We start from the raw sequence: 23,165 nt of genomic DNA on the forward strand, positions 1-23,165 counted from the left end.
AACATCTACTCCTTAATTTTTCTCACTTTTTTATTATTTCTTTGAGAATGTCCTACAATGTATTTTGATCACAGACACCCCTCCCCCAATTCTTTCCAAATCTATGCCTCTTTCTCTAGCCACTGAACTTTGTGTCTGCTTTTGCTTTTGAAAATTTTAATTGCGATCACAAGGGTAGCAAGCTTTCCTTATCTATGAGTTATTTAAGAGCAATGCTGTAAGGCTGGGTGAGTGCTAGGACAGGTAGTAAGCCAATGTGAACAACTTTCCTCTAAAGGACTGCTACAACCCTCATATTTCAGCCCTGGACTCAGGGTTACATGGTGTGTTCACAAGAAGCCGAACTCCTTGAGCATGCACAATGGCTAGGAACCATGAATCCCAGTAGGAGGTCCAGGATCACTTGAGCAATGATGGTGTCTGGGCTCTATGGCATTATCAGCTTTCAGCTGCCCGTGTCTGGGAACATTCCCAAACTATATGTCCTCAGGTGAAAATGCTGATAATATGGGGAATCACCCCGTGGAGTTGCATATTCATGTAGTTTAAACAGTTTAAGATGTTTAGAAACCTAATGCGTCTTCAGGATCCAATTCCAACATAGCTGGGTAAGAGTTATATTCCTTCAAGGCTTCATGTTGAGAGAGGCTCTACCAGAATTCCTTACAGACTTGACTCAGTAAAGCCTATGTAAAATGATATGAGTTGATTCTGGAATAGGCTAGTTGGGTTATGCGTTGAACATGTGTAAAAGTCATTAATTATCCTAGCTCATACTCAGGGAACCATTTACCTTTTTCTTGAGCCTGCTCCTCACCTGGTGACTTCTTAGGGTGGCCAGGGCAAGATGCTTCTGGTGATACAGGGTTTTGCATTATTACTAAGAGGAGAAACGTATATCGACCAATAGCTGTTGTATGCTGTGTCCAAATAGTAGCCCCATTTAAATTCAATATGCTCATTTATTTCATATTCATGGCTTGTTTTATTCTGGTTCTGAATACCAAAGGATCAGTGTCATTATCCTCAAAGTAAATAACAAATGTCTAATCTACTCCTCTTTTTCATAGAAAAAGAATCATTTATTTTCAATTTTTTTCTCCACATTGCTCAGAGGTTGTCATCATTAACTTCTGCTATTTCCAGAACATGGTTTGCAGCATAATGACATATCAAGCATCAGAACTCTTGCCTGTAACATTTTAATGCTATTGTCCAATTTGACTAAATTATCTACCAGGTAAAATTTCAGGTATGACTAATTTAAGGGAGTCAGGAAATTGCCATTTCCTTTATTTGATTACTAATCCTGTTTTCCACTTGCCTTTATATTTCAAAGGTATTAGGAAAACCCCATATTTCCTGGGGAAAACATCTACTACTTCTACAGGTTAAGAAACTCATTAGCTATTCATGAGTTTAAAATGCATTATGCATTAATTTATTTATCTCCTTAAAGTTCAGCCTTTCTCCTTGGGATGTTTTCTCCCCAAACTAATTTCTTGAAAACAAAATCCAAATACATTGAGCATGGTTGAATATCACGGACTGCGATGCCTGACCTCATGGCTTTTATTACTCTGAGGTGCAGATGGGGAGTGTGTGAATTCTTTTTTAATCTGTGCAATTCTCTTTAAACCAAACACTTCCACTTTAAATATGAAATTACAGCAGTAACTTTCCCTAATGTTAACAGTGGAGCACATGAAGAGGAAGAAATTCGTAATTTGTTTAAAGTAATTCCAACTGTTTTATTGCCTTCCAATCCAAGATAATTATGTATAAAGAAGTTCGTTTAAATTATTGACATTAATTCACTAACTAGAACTTTAAATAATAATTTCATGAAAGGAAAAAAATCAGGGAAGTCCCAGAAACAAACAAGATTTAACAACTTATTAAAAGTTTTCCTGCATTAACATAAATCAAAACTATATTTCTGTAATTTTGGCAGTGACAATTTTCTTATTGCATAGCATGGAGTTAACATACTACAGAATGAGATTTAATAAGTATATATTTCAGTTTTATTAAAAATGGCTGGGTAGACAACATCTATGTATTTGTTCTATGTAAGAGCCATTATGAGACCTTGTAAATGGAATCCTTATCATACGACGTGGAGCAGGGAAGCAGTTTATTTAAGATGTATGTATTTAACAAATTGTTAAGGACTTGCTATGCTAAACGTGGTGTCAGGTATTAAAACCCTAATTCTGCCCTTATAATGCTCATGTGGAAGTAGAGGAAGGCAAATGATGAGTGGTTTCCAAAGATGTTCTAAGCAACAGAGTGTTCTATAGAAATATAGAGTTTCAGGATGGTGAGTAGTGTAGTGGGCTATGAGGAAGGAATTTCATGGAGCCTCACAGAGAGAAGTGAATGATTATAAAAATTAATTTCTGCAAGAGTGTTATTTGGAGCCCAGTGTCTTGGAGAATTAAAGCTAACCTGGCCATCTCCCACACACGGAGAAAAGGGCAGTGGTAGAAGCTGCAGGATTGTCAGCAGATACTAGGCCACGTGGACAAGTATCTAGGAGTCTGGGTCTTGTTCGAAATACGCTGCGAGTTTGAATTGGAACTGGTCACGCCATGACTAATAACGAAAGCAAGACACACGTGGACCCCTGGAGGAGAGCTTTGGTCAGTGCTTTCTGTCTGGGAATGGCATGGTGTAGGCAGCCGTGATCTAAACTGATTCTGCCTCACTTACTTGTTTGTCTCAGGTTTCTGTAAATTGGGCTAAGTCGTCCTTTCCAGGCTAATATCTGAAAAGATCACTTTTGACCTCAGGACATTTGTTCAGTGTCACCTCTGTTCTATAACCCTTGCTGAAATGCTGTGGATTCCAGTGGGCCTGTTATCATAACAGAGGTAGGGAGAGGTAGGTAGCCAGGGATGAAGTCATAGTCACCTGTATAGAAAAGCGGGGAGCTACTGAGAACCATACCTGCTCCAGGAACATGTGGTCCGTGCAAGGACCACTTACCTTCAGAGGTGTTTGATGGTTGTTATCTTGACCACAAGGTTGGGAGGAGAGATGACCCTGAGTCAAGGCTGTTTCTCTGTTCATTTACCCATTATTGTGTACAGGTCTCAAAAGAATACATTTTAAATCTCAAAATCTTTGGTTTCTGACATGTAGAAAGTATGAATTGCTTCAATAGCCTACTGTGTTAAAAGTCATTAAGCTTCAGTGTCTACCAGAGGTAACACTATGGGCGTGTCCATCCTTCCTGTGTCTCGGGCTATTATGAAACCTTGTCTGTAGTACTTATTTCTTTAGAATTTCCTTCCCAGGGCCAATGCATTTTCCTGTCTCCAGCCCTCTGTACAGTAAATGAACTTTGTTTATGGTTGCTATGCCTAACACTGAAGTTCCCCCTCAGTTTTCCTTACTTCTTCCCCAGCCAGCTAATATTCATTGTGTTGTTGTTGTTGTTGTTGTTGTTGTTGTTTTCTCCTTTCATTGGGAACATTATAGACACCTGGAAGATCATCTGGGTCTATATATACCTGACCTGACCAGGCTGAGACCAACTCCCATTCTATCACACCCAAGATAATGGGACAGAAGTCTAAACAGTAATCTCAGAAATAGAGTCAGAATTTCTCAACTGATATTTTTGTTCAGGCTCCCATAGTGAAGTGACCCCGTAAATTAGCAATTTTCTACAGCCAAAACCTAATGTACAACATTGATGAGTTATATTTATTCTCAGAATTAACTGATCTTTTCAAATGGAGGCATCAGAATTCACCACTAAGCCTGTTCTGCAACCCATGGTTTGCACAGAAGGGATTTCATATAAACACAGTTCAAAGCTAATTCTTCAGCACAAGTCAATGCGCACAATCTGAGCACACATTCTTGAGACTAGGATGAGTACAGGGAATAACCAGGCAGAAAGAATTCCCGTGGAAATAGCTCTTTTGAACTAGTCTGTGCAAACAAACAAACAAACAAACAAAATAAAACAAAAAACAAACAAACAAACAAAAAAACCCCAGACCTCTCAAACAGCACTGGTGGAGAAGGGAGTCTAAATATATTGTCATGAATATACTGTCAGCACCATGAAAAAGCAGGGAGCAGGGCAGGCATCTAGAGAAGAGCATTCTCTGTTCAGCAATCTCTGTGGTGGTTGTAAATGAGCTCTGGAGACAGAATGGCACTGGGTTTAATGTGCTGCAACATGTTGGTGATTGGTTCTAATGCTTTGATCCAATCAGGAATCTGTGTGTCTAAATGCTAAAGGTCCTGTTCCCCAAATGGTTTTTGATTGATCAATAAAGATGGAGAGATGGCTTAGTGGTTAAGAGCACTGACTGCCCTTCCAGAGGTCCTGAGTTCAAATCCCAGCAACCACATGGTGGCTCACAACCATCTGTAATGAGATCTGATGCCCTCTTCTGGTGTGTCTGAAGATAGCTACAGTGTACTTATATATAATGAATAAATAAATCTTTTTTTTTTTCTTTTAAGATGTCAGCTGCCGAGGAATGCGAATGGCTGAGAAACACCTAAAAAATGTTCAACATCGTTAGTCATAAGGAAATGCAAATCAAAACAACCCTGAGATTTCACCTCACACCAGTGAGAATGGCTAAGATCAAAAACTCAGGTGACAGCAAATGCTGGCGAGGATGTGGAGAAAGGGGAACACTCCTCCATTGTTGGTGGGGTTGCAGACTGCTACAACCATTCTGGAAATCAGTCTGGAGGTTCCTCAGAAAATTGGACATTGAACTGCCTGAGGATCCAGCTATACCTCTCCTGGGCATATACCCAAAAGATGCCCCAACATATAAAACAGACACGTGCTCCACTATGTTCATCGCAGCCTTATTTATAATAGCCAGAAGCTGGAAAGAACCCAGATGCCCTTCAACAGAGGAATGGATACAGAAAATGTGGTACATCTACACAATGGAATATTACTCAGCTATCAAAAACAATGACTTTATGAAATTCGTAGGCAAATGGTTGGAACTGGAAAATATCATCCTGAGTGAGCTAACCCAATCACAGAAAGACATACATGGTATGTACTCATTGATAAGTGGCTATTAGCCCAAATGCTTGAGTTACCCTAGATGCCTAGAACAAATGAAACTCAAGACGGATGATCAAAATGTGAGTGCAGATCGCTCATGAGAGACACAGCCAGAATACAGCAAATACAGAGGCGTATGCCAGCAGGAAACCACTGAACTGAGAACGGGACCCCTGTTGAAGGAATCAGAGAAAGAACTGGAAGAGCTTGAAGGAGCTCGAGACCCCATATGTACAGCAATGCCAACCAACCAGAGCTTCCAGGGACTAAGCCACTACCCAAAGACTATACATGGACTGACCCTGGACTCTGACCTCGTAGGTTGCAATGAATATCCTAGTAAGAGCACCAGTGGAAGGGGAAGCCCTGGGTCCTGCTAAGACTGAACCCCTAGTGAACTAGACTGTTGGGGAGAGGGCAGCAATAGGGGGAGGGTTGGGAGGGGAACACCCATAAGGAAGGGGAGGGAGGAGGGGGATGTTTGCCCGGAAAACGGGAAAGGGAATAACATTCGAAATGTATATAAGAAAATACTCAAGTTAATAAAAAAAAAAAAAAAGATCTTAAAAAAATAATAATAGTAATTTTTGTTAAACTAAAAAAAAAAAAAAAAAAAAAGATGTCAGCTGCCAATGGCTGGGAAAAGGGAGATGGGGCAGGACCCTTAGAGTTGTGAGGGCTAGAGGGTAGGGTATGGTAGAGGGTTCAGGGGTGGGGGAGATGGAAAAAGGAGAGCTGGAGGAGAAAGAGCCAACAAGCCATATAAGATTTGGGTATGTAGCCAGTGGCCACTTCCCTGATCAGGCCTAGGTTAGCAGAGGAAGGTTTAGGCATGCCCAGCCTTTGCTGTAGCCAAGCCATTTTAAAAATAAGCTAATATGTATGTGTCTTTCATTTGAGGATCCAAAAGAATCTTCTGGTGGGCGGCTGCAAGTGTACAACCCACCAGAAGCTAAAACAGTGAGGACAAAACTCACCGCTACCATAAGGTCATGGACGGTCATGAAGAGTAGCAAATGACAGAGTTGGTTGAGCACTTTGACCATGGCCTGTCTCACCTTCTCTAGTGCTAGTCCAGCAGACTGCTGAGATATATCACCAGCAACATAATTATTTGCTGAGAATGAAACTGTAATGGGCTCTACTGATCATTTGATAGCTTCCCTTACATCTATAGAGGTGGCCAGAGTAAACCTTCTCAAGGTATGTCTTATCTTACTTCTACGTGAAAATCCTTCAGGGATCAAGTCTATATTTTTTGATGGTATGTCTCTGTTGGAAAGTAACTTGCATTCGACTTCACAGACTCAGTTATTAGTACAGTGATTGGTTAACTAATTACATGAGTAGTTACTACCTGTTGGTTTACTTGACACTCTCCATAATTGAGTTGGTTAGTTTTATATCAACTAAACACAGACTGGAGTCATTTAAGAAGAAACTTTAACTGAGAAATTGCCTTCATCAGATTGGCTGGTTAGCAAGTCTGAAGGGGCATTTTCTTGACTAATGGTTGATGTGAAATGGCTGAGCCCACTGTGGGTAGTGCCCACTCCCGGACAGGTGGTCCTGGGTTATAGACAAAGCAACCTGAGCAAGCCACGGAGAACAAGTCAGTAACCAACATTCCTTTCTGGTCTCTGCTTCAGTTCTTGCCTCTAGGTTTCTGTTCTAACTTCCCTTAATGGTAGTTTATGACAGAGAGATATAAGGCAATTAAACCTTTTCCTCCCCAAGTTGCTGTTGGTTATGATCTTTTCCACAATGATAGAAAGCCAACTATGACAATAATCTTATGGGGAGCATTCTTCTGTCCCTGCCACATGAGTGCTCAGTAAGGTATCCACTGTCAAGACTTGTAAATGGATAGATATGATTAAGCAAAAAGGAGAAATACAAGAGGCAACTTTGAGATGGGGGGAGGAACATTTCTCTTAAGATTATATCTCATTTTTATCAGTGATAATAATAGTAATGGATAGGATTTGGCAAGGTTTGAAGATACTGTCTTCACAAAGGTAGATAAGAAACATAACAGATACCACAGAGTGAATTCTCAGGGCCCTGAGAAGATTGCAGATGGTAAGGTAAAACTCTGGATCCTAGAGATGTGGGAAAGTAGAGGATCTCCACTGTAACCACAGTTAACCATCTTGTTTGAGATTCCCGGGAAATGTCTGTGAAAAAAAAAAAAAAAGAAGAAGAAGAAGAAAGTTCTGGTCAAGGTCATGCATATCCTCACCTGAAACCTGAGTCATTGCTGTTCCCACAGAAAAGAAAGAATTCATTTTGTCAGCAGGCTTCACAGCAATGTTACTAATTATTCTGAAATTCTTGATTCTCAGCCCATGAGATGTTTTAATCACACTCCAGGGTGTGGGGCTCCTTTTTCCTCTTCGTGTCCCCATAATTTCCCCTGTCTCTCTACCCTGCTTCAGTTTTTATTACCTTTAAATGTCACACAATGGAGGCAAATGGAGAGAAATGACAGAGGGATATCAAAATGCAAGCGCAGCCACAGAGGCACATTTAACTATTGTCGACCATGGCATTGCTCCAGCTTAATATTTAAAGGAGATGATCTTGAGAATTAAGGGTTAGGCTATTCTTTAACCACGTTTTTAATGCACTTTGAATTTCAATCTGCTGGTGACATTTTCTGGTAAAGACATTTTCTTTCATACTCTGTAATTGTGAAGCTTAGAAGTCTGTGTTCCTTCTTAGGATTTTCTCTAGAATAAAATGGTACCCAACAGGCCCCAATTGTTATTCTAAACATGGTTTTGGTAGCAGTGCTCTACTCCTATTCTACAGAAATTCTTCAGTTTTGTCTTAAATTTTTGTTATATTTTGCCTAACAAATCGTAATGATTGATTCATTTACTTGCTACCTCATTTGTTCTACAGAGACTCTCAATGTCTCCATCTTTTTCTACGTGTATGAATTGTATGATCATGCATATATACACATGTATTGTGCATGTGAAGATGAGAGGTCATCTTGGGTGCCATTACCCAGGAGCCATACCCCCCTTTTGGATGGGTGGGGGAAAATGTCTCATTGAGACCTAGGCTTGCTGATTAAACTAGGCAGGTTGCCTGGTACGCTCTAGGGACCTCCATGTTTCTGCCTCTGCAGTGCAGAGATTTCAAATGTGCACCACAGTACCCAGCTTTTCAAATGATGAACTCAAGGCCTCATGTTCTCATGGAAAGTACTTAACCAACTGAGCTATCTCCCCAGCCCCTGCCTTAACTTTTATCCCCATGATGATCTCCTAATATTTTAAAACTGAAGTTGACCACAATAATGTGTATGTTTACAAAAGTGCCTGCACGAACAGGTGAGTTTGTGTATTGCCACAGAAATGAGGAGAAATGGAAAGAATTGGCGATTTCTCATGAAAATGGAGATATTTATAAGGCACCCTGATTAGAAGCATCTCTGGAGACTTCAATGTCCACAGAGGCATGACATACATCTGTGCCCCTTCCTCTTGAGTAATTTTCTGAGATAAACAACCTATGTGTGTTTTTCTGGTTATAATCCTTTTGGTTTCAGATATGCTGAAATCCAAGATAATATAGGTTTGAAGAGGAAATTAATTGCTTTTACCTTTAGTACTTCAGAGAACCCTCAAGGGCACCATGCAGGCTTTTTTTTTTTTTTTTTTTTTTTTAAGATACTCCAGTTCATCAGTATGGCTCTATGTCTCTCTCCAGATGGCTCTCCTCCTGTGACCTTGGCTCTTCATTACTTCAGGTATGACTGTGCTGAAGTGTTCCGCTGCTGTGGACACGCTTTCTTCCTAAACACATGGTGGAAGGTGTGAGATGTTCTCCTCCTCAATTTCCCTATCCTCATTCCCCTGTGTCACCTAAGCAATGGTGGAATGTAGTTGAAGCAGAGTTTGGACCAGCAACTGAAGAGGTGGGGCCTCTCCTGGGAGTCCAGGTGTTGAGGAAGCAGAGGATGTTTGATAAGAGGAGCTATGGAAACAGAGCCAGAAACTTTATTCTGACTTTCCAGCTTCAGGACGCTCAGACCCAACAGAGCTTGGTGTCAACATTCTTTAGTCTCCTCAGGAATCATCTACAGAGCGCACTCCTAAAATCAATAGCAGGGTCAGCCTCTCCTAATTCCCCTCTTATATGTGGTACTCTACTGCTGCGGTTCTTAACCTTCTTAATGCTACCACACTTTAATACAGCTTCTTATGTTGTGATTGCCAAACATAAATTCATTTTCATTGCTAGTTTTACTGCATTTGTAGCTGTCATTTTACCGTTTTGAATCCTAATGTAAATATCTGATATGTGACTCCTGCGAAAGGATAATTTGATCCCGATGAGGTCATGACTCATAGGTTGAGCAACACTGCTCTGTGGTGTCAGGGCGCCAGGGCAGGACTGTGACCAGGCTGCATTCTAAGAGGTTGTCAGGTACATAGGTGTTTTTCCCCAACCACATGGGCAGAAACATCACAAATCTACTTCTCTGAACTCTAAACACTGGATTTTTCTAGAAAGGACTTTGAGAGTCCCATGGTTTTATCAAGGGTTTATTAAATGCTACACGCTGCATATACTGTCCATTAGATACTCATCCATTTTTATGGCTCCTGAGATAAGGGTCTGGTGAGGTGACTTCAGGCAGTGCTCTGAAGAAGTATAAGGTCCCTGGAGCCATTGCAGAAGATCCGCTAATTACAAAGTATGTGCTCGAGAATGATTATGAACTCATGATCCTCTTGTGTCTATCCTCCAGATGATGGAATTGTATTGTTTCACCCTTATGCATGATTTGTTGTATAATTTAATCTTGGCATAGTAAATGGAGTATCTCTTAAATAGTTTATTTTATAATATAGTTTATTTTACACACACACACACACACATACAGACACAGACACATACACACACACACACACACACACACACACACACACACACACACACACATACACACACACCAGGAACAAATCTTTCATCTTTCCCATTTTGCTTGGCTGTTTTCTGGATATATATCTATCAACTTGATACAAGCCAGGGTTATCTGGTAAGCCTCCATCACATTGCTTGTAGGCCAGTCTGTATGACATTTTCTTGATTAATAATTGATGTGGGATGGCCTGGCCCACTGTGGGCAATGGCGCCCATCACTGGGCAGGTGGCCCTGGGTTGTTTAAGAAACCAGGCTGTGCAAACCATAGGAAGAAAATAAATGACCTTTGCTTCAGCTCCTGCCCCTGCATATGTGCTTTCCACTTCTGCCTTGACTTTACCTCATAATGAACTATAACTGAAAGCTGAAACAAACTCTTTCCTTCCCAAGCTCTAAGACATTAATTACTATTCTATTGCTGCGATAAATTACCAGAACAAAGGCGATTTATAGAAGAATTCATCTGAGATTATGGTCCAAAGGATGGGAGTCTATAGTGGCAGAGAGGCATGATGGCAGGATCAGGAAGATAAGGGTTCATATCTTATCTTATGCGGTCATGAATCAGATGAACAATCTAGAAAATGGCAAGTCTCTCTACATTTTCAAAGCTCACATCCAGTGATACATTTTCTCCAACAAGGTCACATCTAAGCACCGCCAAATAGTGCCACCAAGCAGGGACCAAGCATTCAAATGGTTAATACTGTGGAAGGCATGTCTCATTCAAACCACCACTGGCTGCCGAGAAAGAAATAAAAATAATAGGATTACCTTCCACTTTAATACTGTACCATTTTATGTAGAAGATAAGAATGGGAACTCCAGCACCCAAGTTAGATCCTTACTAATCAACTGCTGGCTTATGGCCTTCCACAGCTTTCCCTTCTCAGTTTCATACTGCTGCAGGGTCACTAAAACTCCATAGGCACTGTGTCACAATTGTAGAAATGTACACAGAGTCCTGTGGACAGTGTTGGAAGCATCATACCTATGTAGCTACTTGTGTCTGTGTGTCTTGTGCAACAAGGTAGATGAAGTGCTTACAGGTCCCCCAGAAAACAAGAAGGAAAGCTGGCGGCTTGCCTAGGTAAGTGAAGAATCTTAGATCAAAGCCCTGCATGCCTAAATCCACGTCTCTTCCAAAATATCACAATGTTTCCTAGGTTGCCAGAAACTAGGAGTACAAGTACCTTCCCCAATTACCACTATTGGTTGTTCTCCCTCAGCCTGGGTTATAACCTGCTCTTCATTGCAACTGCACATTAGGTTTTGAGATATGACCTTTCATTGAACCTGGAGCTCACCGATTTGCCTAGACTGGCAGACCTTCAAGCCCTCAGGGTCCAACCATGTATCCCCCCAGTGTCAGGATTACAGGCACATACTGATGTACCTGGCTTTTGCAAGGGTGCTGGGGATGAAACTCAGTTCTTCCTGCTTGTGCTGTAAACATTTTAACAAATGAACCATCTCTCCAGCCCCTGATAGCCTTCTCTAGTAACTCTCTCACTCATTAAACGACCTTAGATATCTTTTGAAAATTGGGAGGAGACAAGTTTTCAGATAAGTAAATGTATCAGGACACACAGGCAGGATGCGCAATCAGTCTGTGTGTCTGCCATCTGTATAAGTAGTTGGGTAAGGACCCTATGATGGAGAGGACAATTTGTATCATTCAATTTGGACTCCGAGGCGAGCATGCCAGTATTTTTGGAGAAGTTTCTCTCTACGTGAAAACTAAGAAAAGCAGTTGCTGAGTAAGTCTATTGTCCTCTGCTTCTGTAATACTGAATTTACCAACAAAATTTTGCAAATAATGGCAACAAGACATAAATCAAAAGACCAAAGGCTGTATTTTTCTTTAAGGTCGGCTGTTGAAATTGGAGACAAGAAACAGTACTTTGGCTGACTCAATAACGGGTTGGAAGTTGGGTGTTGATTGAGTCTCGTTTCTGCTGAGATTTTCCCTTCCTGTAAAGCAAGGAAAGTAGGTCAGAGTAGACAGCATGGGTGGAATGCACAACTGGCTGCTGAGAGGAAGCTGACAGATTTATAAAAGACTGCATGGAAACTGCTGGTAAGTACGTTCCCTACCAGCTCTCATCCTGAGGTTAGAGACACCTGCCACATCTCAGTGATGCCATGACACCCAAAGAGTTCCCCTCTTGTTCTCCATTTCAGGACAGCAGCTGGTTGTCCTCCAACCCCAGTAGCTTCAAATCCCAGGAAGCTCATTCCGGAATCTCCGGAGCTAAAGAAGTCATTTCTAGGATCCCCAAATCTACAGTCTGCACATGAGGAGTCAGTCTTCATCAGAAACCCTGAAAACACAGCTCTCTACGATGCCTCTGGCAAGGTAGTGCCACAGGCCTGCTGTGGCCAGGGCCTAGGGACTCACATCTGTAGTACTGAGCAGTAAGCATGTGATTACTAGTGTTGCAACAGCTGCTATCCGTGTAGGATTAGCTTGGGCTTACAGCAGAACTCATCCCAGGGTGATTGCTCTGGGTTCTCCTCAGCAGGAGCCTCTCGTCCCGGAACAAATAGATACACGCCATGCTCACAAAACAGAACGTCCTTCACTGTGTCACATGGAGCTCAGAGGTCTCCCACAGCATTACCTGCCTTCTTTGGCCTACTCCTTTTTTTTAAAAAAAAATATGGTGTTAGATCACCCCAGAACTTTTCCTTTGGTTTACAAAAGTACTCCTTTTTATTTCTAATTGACATTGTTCCATGGCCACATATTAATGCCCCCCAAAGCCATCGTCCGTTTCAGTGTGGCAAGGTTTGGGCAACTGTGAGCTCTCTAGTGTTATAAGATAAAAGCTTTAAAAGCAAAAACAAAAACAAAAACTGGGAAACAATTTGTCTCCATTTCAGAAGCTACAACGATCCATAGATACCTGGCTTAGAGGACCAGAAATTTGTTAGTTCTGGAGACTGGAAGTCTAAAGTGAGGGCACTCTGGCAAGCAAGGTGTTTCAGGTTCCTGACATACAGGAGATGGAAAAGAGCTAGCTTCTGGCTGTGTCTCCCAGGGGCATTTATATCTTCCTCTGGGCTCTCACGACCTTAGTGGCCCTGAAAGACCTTGTTTCCAAATACTGATGGACTGCGACTAGAGTTGCCCATATGTGCTTGTGGGTGTAGACATGAGCATTCAGCCAATAGCGTGCCCACAACAGACAACAATGCAATGATTTCACGTTAGGGCTAACCACTGTCATAAATAATGATTTGCTGACAGAAGAGAAAATAATAAATATAATAGCCTTCATTAAAGAAAGGTTAGCCTGGAGGAGTGGATGCTGATTTAGTTAGCTTGTCAGTATACCAAGGATGATGATGCTAGGCGCTCTCCTCGTCATCTCACTTAATACTTGAAGCAAATGTACAGTGTTGGAACCAGCATCTCATGTTCTATACATTAAGAAATTAAGGACTAATAGGATAAAATATTTCACTTTTGCCAACAAAACCACAAAAAAATTTGATTTTTCCCACCTGTTTCTTTCGATGGCTACGGAGATGGGTTTAGATAGTTTTATTTACATCTCCAGGACTGGAGTGTCAAGGGTAACTTAATTTATAACTCTAGGAAGTTAGAGGGACAAAAATATGTCTAGGTCCTGCACAATGGCCCATGCTTCCTCATGTGGTAGTGAGGGGTTTGCAGCCACAGGATACAAAACCGGTCTACCTCAAGTGCTTGTAATCTGTTGCTGGCTTTGCTAATACACTATTGGGTGACTATAAATTCAAAGGAATGGAAAAAAGAAGAGTCTATTGTTTCTCTTCAAATGTGGAAGTGGCTGGTCCCATTATAATAAGGCAGGAAATATGGAGACCAGAAGAACTTGTAGGCTTTTATGATCTGCTGCTGAAATCTGTAAGGATAGTATTAAACCCCAGGGAGTCTTCTCCTAAAGGCATATTGTTCTACTTAGACATGTTTTAATGACACTCAGATGACATTTTTGGTAGATTTAATATGGTGAGCAAGAATTTTACTGAGAATTACAGTCATGTGTTGAGTGTCATTATTTGAAAAATGCAATGTTTGCATACAATAATTTTAGTGGTACCCTCTACTAGATACCTAGGCTATATATTGTGGCCATTGATTTTAAGCTACAGACCTGGACCACATCTTACTATACTGAATACTACAAGTAACTGCAATAGAGTGAATTTTAACCTGTCAAAAGAAAACAAAACAAAAAGTTGAACAGAAATAATGAGATCATCGGAATCTTTCAGCTCTTTTATAACCCTAAGAGAATGTCATACATCATCATATGTCTGTCTGCTCATCAACAAATTGTAATGCAAACCTGATTTTAGAGAAGAAGAAGAAGAAAAAAATCTGTTATGAATGTATTTAGATGCCCAGGCTCTAAAGACCAGTAGAAAATCAACATTGCTTTTACCTCTTGTCAATATGCCTCTTGATTTTCCAACTTCGGGGTATCTGTGGAGTTCAGACATTCAGCAGTTGCTAAGAATCATGGCACTGTATATTATGGGAATGGTTCCAGGAACCAGAGATTCCCACTCTCTTATCATAACAGATGAACCAATCCATGACCACAAATGACCTCAACTACAGGAACTCGATGAACCCAAGATGCGGGAACTAATTACCAGGCATACTCGTTGAGCCTTGGACATCAGGTCGAAATCTTTATGCTGCTTCTTTCAAGTTTTCATGGTTCAAGTGTTGTGCGCATGAAATAAGTGGAGTGTACCTTCAACCTTCCTTCTTCAAATAGTTATTGAGAGCTTGGTGCTGGGTGGAGAGCTGGCAGATGGTCCTGACAACATGGATACTTCCTTTCATTAAGAGAGGAGTTCCATGTGAGGTCCTGTGGTGACACTGGACAGCTTTTCACGGAGAGCGGCAGCATCTCCCAAGCTCCATTCCATCGCTGTCTTCTATGATGACTCCCATGGGTTGCCGCCTGAGAAGAGCCGCTGTGCAGTGGGCAGCATCCTGAGTGAGGGGGAGGAGTCGCCCTCAGTTGAGCTCATATTCCTCTATCAGAAAGTTGGCTTCAGGATATTCTCCTTTGCAGCACTTAACCATGGGGTAACAGCTACCTTCCCTTCCACCACACCCATATCCATCAGTGGGGCCACCCGCCGAGTCCATCCTGCTTTGGATATCTACATCAAGGAGCGGAAGCTGTGTGCTCACCCTCGGCTGTGCCCACTGGCATGGCAAGGAGATTTCTATGGCAGCCAGGAGACCTCAGCCACCACACTTTCTCCTGGGACAAGCAACCATGGCTGGGATTACGGTGACAACCGCAACGAGCACAACGACAGTGAATCGTGTGCCAGCGGCTAGTCCTTTGAGGACCTGGACCTGGAGGGCGAGGGGCCCTTGGGGGAACCCTGACTGAACCCTGAAGCCAAGCTTCTGGGGGCTCCTCGGCGGCTCAGCACTCCTGCGAGGGGTGAAGAGTAAAGATATGACCCCAACTCTCCTGTGGTGCGTCTGCTAAGGAGCTGAGCAAACTCTCCAGCCCTCTTTTTCCTTAACCTGTCTAGCTTGGGCTGGGATTAACTAGGAGCCTGAGTTCTCCTGCTCCAAGCCTAAACTTACTTCCTCACTGGCCTTTTGGCTGCCAGGGCTGAAGGAGCCATAGACCTGCACCAGCCTCTTGGGTTGCTGACTTTGCAGACTCTTATTGGAGCTTCCAGAACCCAGAAAAAAAGTGAATTACTTTCTTGTTACATCTGGAAAAAGAAAGAGAGGAGAAAGTCATTAGAGCTTAGATGAGCTGACGGACAGGGTTTGAAATGACCAGCAGGGGTGATCCAAAAAGGCCTTTCTGAGAACATTAGAGCAAGACCCGAATGATGAAAGAAGATACTCCCTTGAGGATCTGGGTATAGGGCACTTCAAGAGGTGAATGCAGAGTGAATCTAGTCTGTAGTTTGTGAGGACTTGTATGTTGCAACGGAGAAACAGAAAGAGCGATACGGTATTTGCTTCTCTCCCCTGTGTTCTCTGCCACTCCCCTGTATCAGCCAGTGTGTGGCTCCATGAAAAGCAAACAAACACAGGTCTAAAACCAGCAAGGAATATAAAAACCAGCTAAGAAGAATACCCATTTTAAAATAAGAAGTACAATTTGCCACCCCCAAAGAATTCTACTTGTTTATTTTATTTACATATTTGATAGTTTATGACTTCAGAATTAGCATTCATAAGAATGGTGATCATTTCTTTATTAAAAATCTACTACCAATTCTAATATATTAGTGAATGCCTACGGGATTAGATGGTTCTGAATATATTTGTGTGTGATTGTCATTTAGTAATTACAGTAACATCATGAGCTAGGAACACTTACATTTGAAACTGGCTAAAAAACAGATTAAGAATTGTAGCATAATTTCCTTTGGTGTTCTAAAGCACTAAGATCATTAAAAAGAAATTTTCCCTGATAGACTCTTTTCAAGGTGTATTTTTGTTGTCTTCCTACTTCTTGTGTAATTACCCCATGGTTTGTCAGGCAAACCACAGTATCATTCCCTTTAAACATTCGTGTCATCGTTATTTTAACTTAACCAACTGCTATTGACTTAGCAAATATTTACAGTGCACTGCTCTGTACCTAGCCCAGGAAGGTATTAGAAATATAGACACACAGGACAGGCTGTCTGAATTCTGGCTATCCATTGAAGCTTTCCAAGTAAAAATTTAGCATTTGCTGCTCACTAAGATTCTTCAATATTATAGAGCCATCTCTTATGGTGTTCTTCCCTAGCCTACGTGGTAAATAGACAGATGCTTCCAAATCTTCTTAGCATCTCTTTTTTTTTTTTTTTTTTTTTTTTTCTTTTTTTTTGAGCTGGGGACCAAACCTAGGGCCTTGCGCCTAGCAAGACTCTACCACTGAGCTAAATCCCCAACCCGTCTTAGCATCTCTTGTGGGTTGAATGTGACATGTCCTCTAAGATAGGCTTAGCAATGTGGTTCTCAGCTGGCACCTGCTTGCCATTTTTTGAAACCTTTAAGTGGTAGAGACTTGTGGGGTCAACTAGTGGTGGGCCTTGGGGTTGTATAGATTGGGTCATTCCTGGTCACTTTTCCCTTCCTGATACAGTGTGATCACACGGTCAGCCTCCTGCCCTGCCACCATGCCTTCTCCTCCCATTGCCATGCCTTTCCTACAACTGTGGAAGAATTCCCTTGTAGCCCAGAGTAAACCGTTCTTCTATTGAATTGCTTATTGGTCACATCACCAAGAGAATAACTAATTCAATAACACAATGGGGGTTGCTATGGATGTTGGAGGCTCAGTAAGACAGAAGTCATGGGTTATGCCAGATAAATTGGAGGGTTCAAGTGCAGGTAACTCAGCTAACTTGGTAGACACTAAGCAATTGGGGTGTGTGTGTGTGTGTGTGTGTGTGTGTGTGTGTGTGTGTGTGTCTGTGTGTGTGTGTGTGTGTGATGGAACACACCCAGATATAACAGAAAAGAAAGTGCAGGAGTTCAGTGGCACATTAAGAAAACGGTAGACTTCAGGTCTGAAACTAGCTGTGGTCTACTTTCTAGAACATTATCTAGAGGTTAAAAACACTAAGGGGCTAACAAAACCCAGCTTTAACAACCTGCAGTCGAATTTGGATCAGAAGTATGATTCATTCTCTTTTGGGCAGGTATCTGTGGTAGAGGTATAGTCATTATGTCAGTCCGTTGGTAGGAGACTAACATCTTTGAGAATGTATGCTTATATTTTAAAATATATAATTTACCTTCTTTATGTGCATTTGTGTCTTGCCTCCAAGTATGTCTGTATGTGGGAGTCAGAAGCTCTGGACCTGGGGTTACAGACAGTTGTGAACTGCCATGTAAGGCTGGGAATTGAACTCCGGTCCTCTGAGCCATCTCTCCAGCCCCAATACAAACAAGATTTCGGTCAGAATTTGGGCAAGAATAAGAAGTCGCCTCTGCAAGCATATATGTTTCCATGTAAGTAATTGGAATCTTAATGATGTTGTGATTGGGATTCATATTTGTTTAAGAAAATGCCTGGCTGTAGTGGGTTTGATGTTAGGAGACATGATGAGAAAATCTGCTACTGGTGATTAAGTAATTTAAGTGGGTAGTCCCTAAAAGACAACATGACTGCTTCAGAAGCATTTGGACAAAATTTGGAGAAACTTTACCATAATCAAATGTCCAGTGCATACTAGATGTTTAGCTTCTGTTCTTTTAGACTCCAATGAGAAACCTTTCGTTGCAGAGAAATTGCAAAATCCAGGTGAAAGAGAGCTGAAGGAATCTTACAGTATGAGAGTATTTCTTGGTGAAAGAATGGTAGCTATGATCTTCAAAATGTTTAGCGATTGCTGCCGCTGTTGCTGGCCCACAGGAGCTGTGGATGTGGTGTCAATTAGCTGATTTGGGGGTTCCCTCCTCAGCCCAGCTGGTAGAGCAGAAGACTACTCTTGGTCACATGAAGGTCATGAGCAGGTCAAATGTGTAACTGCTGGTGGGGGTCAAGGAATCTACTGGGAGGATGATTCCAGCATGATGAGAGGTGTGACATTTTCTTCTGGAATGATAGAAATATTTTATATCTCATTTGTGGTGATTTTTACACCTGAGATATGTGAATTTTAAAGTATGTAAATTATACCTCAATTGAAAATGAACAAAACTAAACACTTTAGCTATATGTGCTTTAGTGTATGTAAATTAGACTTTAAATAAGAATGAATAAAATTGCATATGCACAGACCTCTTAAGTATAGTGATTCTCAAACATTGTTCTTATGTCGCTGAACTGATCTTCAGGTAAATATATTGATTATTATGATTTAAATGGGCCTTTGTTTTACTTATTCAACAAAATGCAATTTAAATATGTCTTAAAACCTATATAATCATGACTTTTATAATTATATTTTATTACAAATGGTATTGTCAGCTGAGGTTTACATCCTAGATCTACTATTGTGCTGCTAGTTTTACATTAACTCAACATGAGGTAGAGTCATTTTAGAAGAAACTCAATTGAGAAAATTCCTCTACCATACTGGCCTGTTATTCATATTTTTGATTAATGATTAATATAACCCACCCAGTCTACTGTGGGTGGCACCGCCCACAGGCTGATGGTCCTGGCTGGGCAAGCCGGACAGTCAGCAACACTCCTCCATCCTCTGCTATAGCTCCTGTCTCCATGTTCCTGCCTTGATCTCCTGCCCTGACTTCTCTGGCTGATGGAGTATAGCTATAAGATGAAATAAACCCTTACTTCCCAAAGTTGCTTTTGTTCAAGGTTTTACCACCGCAATAGAAACCCTAAGACACTTATGGACTGATGTTGTGTGGAAAACAGATAATTTGAAACCTCTCCAAGTCTATGTTTTTTCTGGTAAAAATAAAGATTAACCTTCTCTGAAGGTTGCTGTAGGGACAATTGAGTATTTGTATATTATAAATGAGACAATGTGTATTATAACAATGCTGTTTGCACTGTCATCAGTGGATCACAGTCTCAGCAGCCGACTAGAAATGCAGAATTTCAGGTTTAACCCTGAACTTGCTGAAGCTGAACCTGCAGTTTTACTAAATACCCAGGTAAAAATACGTATGTTAAAGTCTTGAAGATATATTGTCAATTTCAAGTTGTGATACGAGTACTAGAAACAGTCAAAATGATCTTTTCCGTGGCAAATGTATGGCTGTAAATTTTGTATATGCATCCCTGATGTTGTCTTGAGCTCATTCTGATGCTGTTACTGGGCAACAGGATCCTGGGGTTTAGCTGAGTGAGTCATTGGTGGAGGGAGCTGTGTTGGCAAAGAATGCTTTCCCAGGACTGCGTGTCCAGCTGGTTTTATGCAACATGATTTCATACTACGGAGTGCATGCTGACTCTGGTCTGTACAAGGATAGCACATAGAATTCCAAAGACAATGAAAGTTTCCATCCTGGAATTGAGTGTTCTCCCTCCTCATCTGTACATAGTCTCAGTTAATAGTAAGGCATCCATCTAAGACTCCTGTCTTTGCATGATCTTTGCATGATTCCATTCCTTATCACCTCCCTTTTCATGTCCCATCAAACCTGTGTTTAAATTTTGCCATCGCTAAGCTCTCATTTAGATTCTGACCCCACGTACCCACATCCATTGTTTAAACCCCAGAGAAAACAGTTACATCATTCCCCTCCCGCATTTTAAGCTTTCCCTTTCTGTGCCCTTTTACCTAGAAATGAGTTCTAGACTCTGCCTGACCCTCCTGCCTACACTGTCCCCTGTATACTCAACAACCACATCATGCCTATCTTGGTCTCACTTACTCTGAATAGCTGTGTTGGTATTCATCCTTTTGAATGTGCTACTTGCTACCCTGCCTTGCAAATGCTCTCTTGCTTTGATTTCTATGCTCTTCTCCTTTAAATGCTGAGCTCATTTTCACCCTCTAAGTACCACCTAATCCTCTCTCTTTGGAGGGGATTCTGGGTGTTGACAAGATAAAACAGTTCTTTGTTTGGTCTCCATATCAATCCCATGTTTCTTTCCATCGAGACATTCATTGCAAATTACAATTGGTCCGTATGTTAGCCTTTATATTTTTGTCCATCTCCTCTTAGAATAGCAGAGCTTATGTCTGTATTGTGCCCCGTTGCATTTCCAGTTTCTTGCTCAGTGCCTGGCATTGGGTAGATACTTAATACACATGCTCTGTAATGACTCGAGTCAATGATGCATGCGTGAAAGAATTTACTCCTTTGCACAATGGGATGACTACTTAATTATGTTGCTGCTCTCTGGAATTTATCTTCTGCTGAAGTGGAGGAGGAGGAAGAAGAGGAAGAGGAGGAGGCTTTCTCTTTATTCTAATCTTATAACTCTCATATCACACTGCTGAACACATTGCTATAATTCTTTTTAATATAATTTGAAATGAAGACTTGCAGGATTTTTTCCTGCAGGTTGCTTTGTGTCCCTGCTTCTCCCGTGACCTCCATCTGTTGGCAAGGTGGCGAGGGTGGGTCCCATGCAGCAGTATCATCAGCACCTGCTCCCTGGACTCTTGCCATGGGAAGCCACAGAAAAAACAAGAATGCTATCACCTTTAATGGCAGGAAAGAAGTCAGCCTTAAATACGCAGATCATGCCTTGGAAACAAGAAACAGAAAAGTGTAAAGCAGGGCTGGGTTCATGGAAAAGAACTACAACGTGAAAAAATTAATTCTCCTGATTTAACATAATGTTGTTAATCTGTACAGACCATTATTATCTGGGGTGTCTTGCATGTTGAAGGATGCAGAATTCAGGGCTGCTCCTTGCTCCAACAGCGCAGTGAGCAGAAGGGACTGGCTCCCCATCCATCATAATAATTAGTTTGTCATAATTTTCTGCCCTTCCTGGCTCTGCAGTAAAAGATAGAAGAGGAATTTAAAGTTACTCAGGACTAGTTCCCCAAATTTCCTTCCTGTTCTTTATGGGAACATACTGCTATATTTCTCCCCTATTTATTTTATATTTGGGTTCATCTGGAAGTGTATAGCTTTAATTTCCATGTTCTACTTGGGAACATCTTGCTGTTTCATTTTGTTTCAGATGTACAGTATACAAAGAGAATCCACACTTCTTTCTGAACTCAGCCATCACCCATAGGAGTTAATTCTAGTCTCCAGTCTAGCATTGGGAGTTCATGAGCAGACTACATAATGATATACATTGTATCCTTACTAGCTACAATGTGTTTCCTTATTTTATCCCTGAATTCTCACAACAGCCATGGAGCATAGAAAGAGAGATTTATTCATGTGCCCATTTGACAGGATGGAGAGCAGAAAGGTCAGCTCTCTTGCCTTGGGCTATGCTGCTGAAGTGAGGAGGTCCTCATTGTAAACCGCAGCTCCTCTCCATCATTGAAGCACATTCTGCTGGGGCTTGATTCTGTTACCATGCAGACTGGGAAATGTTCAGCTCTTCCTTCCTTTCAGGCCTTTGTAGATAGGATAAGCTGTCCTTTCTGGGATAGGAAAGGGTAAAGATTGGTGGTATGAAAGCATGGGGATATTGGCTCAGGATAGAGGTCCTCAAAGTTTAGGTTCCGGCCCTGCAACATCAGCATCACCAGGGAGTTTGTTGGACATGCTAAATTCCAAATCCCATTCCAGACTCACACTGATGGGACCTTTCAACTGAGCATCCAGTTTTACACTCCTCCGAAGACTCTTTTACCTTCCTGCGGATGATTCTCTGATAGAAGGGAAAGTTTGAAATAAACTTGTCTAAGCAGAAGACTGAGAAACAGAGATTAGAAAGGTTCTGTGAACATAGGCCAGAATCTGGAGCGAGGAAGGCTGTTGGATTGTAATCACGATCTATCATTTCCTTCACCCACACAGCACTTACTGAGCATGTACGGTGTGCCAGGCACAGACGCTTAAGATACAAAGTAGAAAATAACAATCTTTTCCTCTGTGGATGGGGTGCTCCACCTTACACAACATGGTTGAATGACAGCAGGTCAATATTGCTCTATCCTTTCTTACCTGGCTGGTAAAAACAAACAAACAAACAAACAAACAAACAAACAAAAATGGTTGTATCGATGGTGTTTGATTGCAGAATTTCTTTTCACTGTGGAACTCAAATCACTTAGTGTCCGTGGAGATAGTGTGCCTTCTTTCTTACCATATTCTCTGTTCTATGGTGCTATGGATAAACTATAGGTGTTATTTCCCTTTACTACTACTACCAATAATAATCATAGTGGGTAATTATTAATAACTCATTTTAATATTTTATAAGTTAATAATTATACAATAGTTCATATTTATTATATCATATACAGTAATCATTATTATTTAATCTAATTAGGAATATAATAGTTATTATATAATTTAATAGGATTTGTGTCATTTTTTGACCGAGACTTATAGATTTCACACATATGTTTGAAGTAGAAGCTCAGAATATCACATTTGAAAGTGTCCCAGGTGATAGACACCTGTTAGCATAACATCTGGTTTAGGGCATCATTTGAGACTATGATGGCAATATTGACCCAATCTTTGTAGGAATGAACATTTTCCTGTTGTTATCCCTGAGTCCTCTCATACAAGTATAGGAGTCTGAGGTGATCCTAGATTGCACACCACTTGCT

General features: G+C 41.2%; 1 pseudogene; it reads left to right on the forward strand.

Annotated features, from left to right (window-relative positions):
• Nucleotides 1-413: 413 nt before the first annotated feature.
• Nucleotides 414-15,480, forward strand: LOC116913248 (annotated as a pseudogene).
• Nucleotides 15,481-23,165: the final 7,685 nt, after the last annotated feature.

This window comes from Rattus rattus, chromosome 12, assembly GCF_011064425.1.
Source record: "Rattus rattus isolate New Zealand chromosome 12, Rrattus_CSIRO_v1, whole genome shotgun sequence".
In the NCBI taxonomy this organism is placed as follows: domain Eukaryota; kingdom Metazoa; phylum Chordata; class Mammalia; order Rodentia; family Muridae; genus Rattus; species Rattus rattus.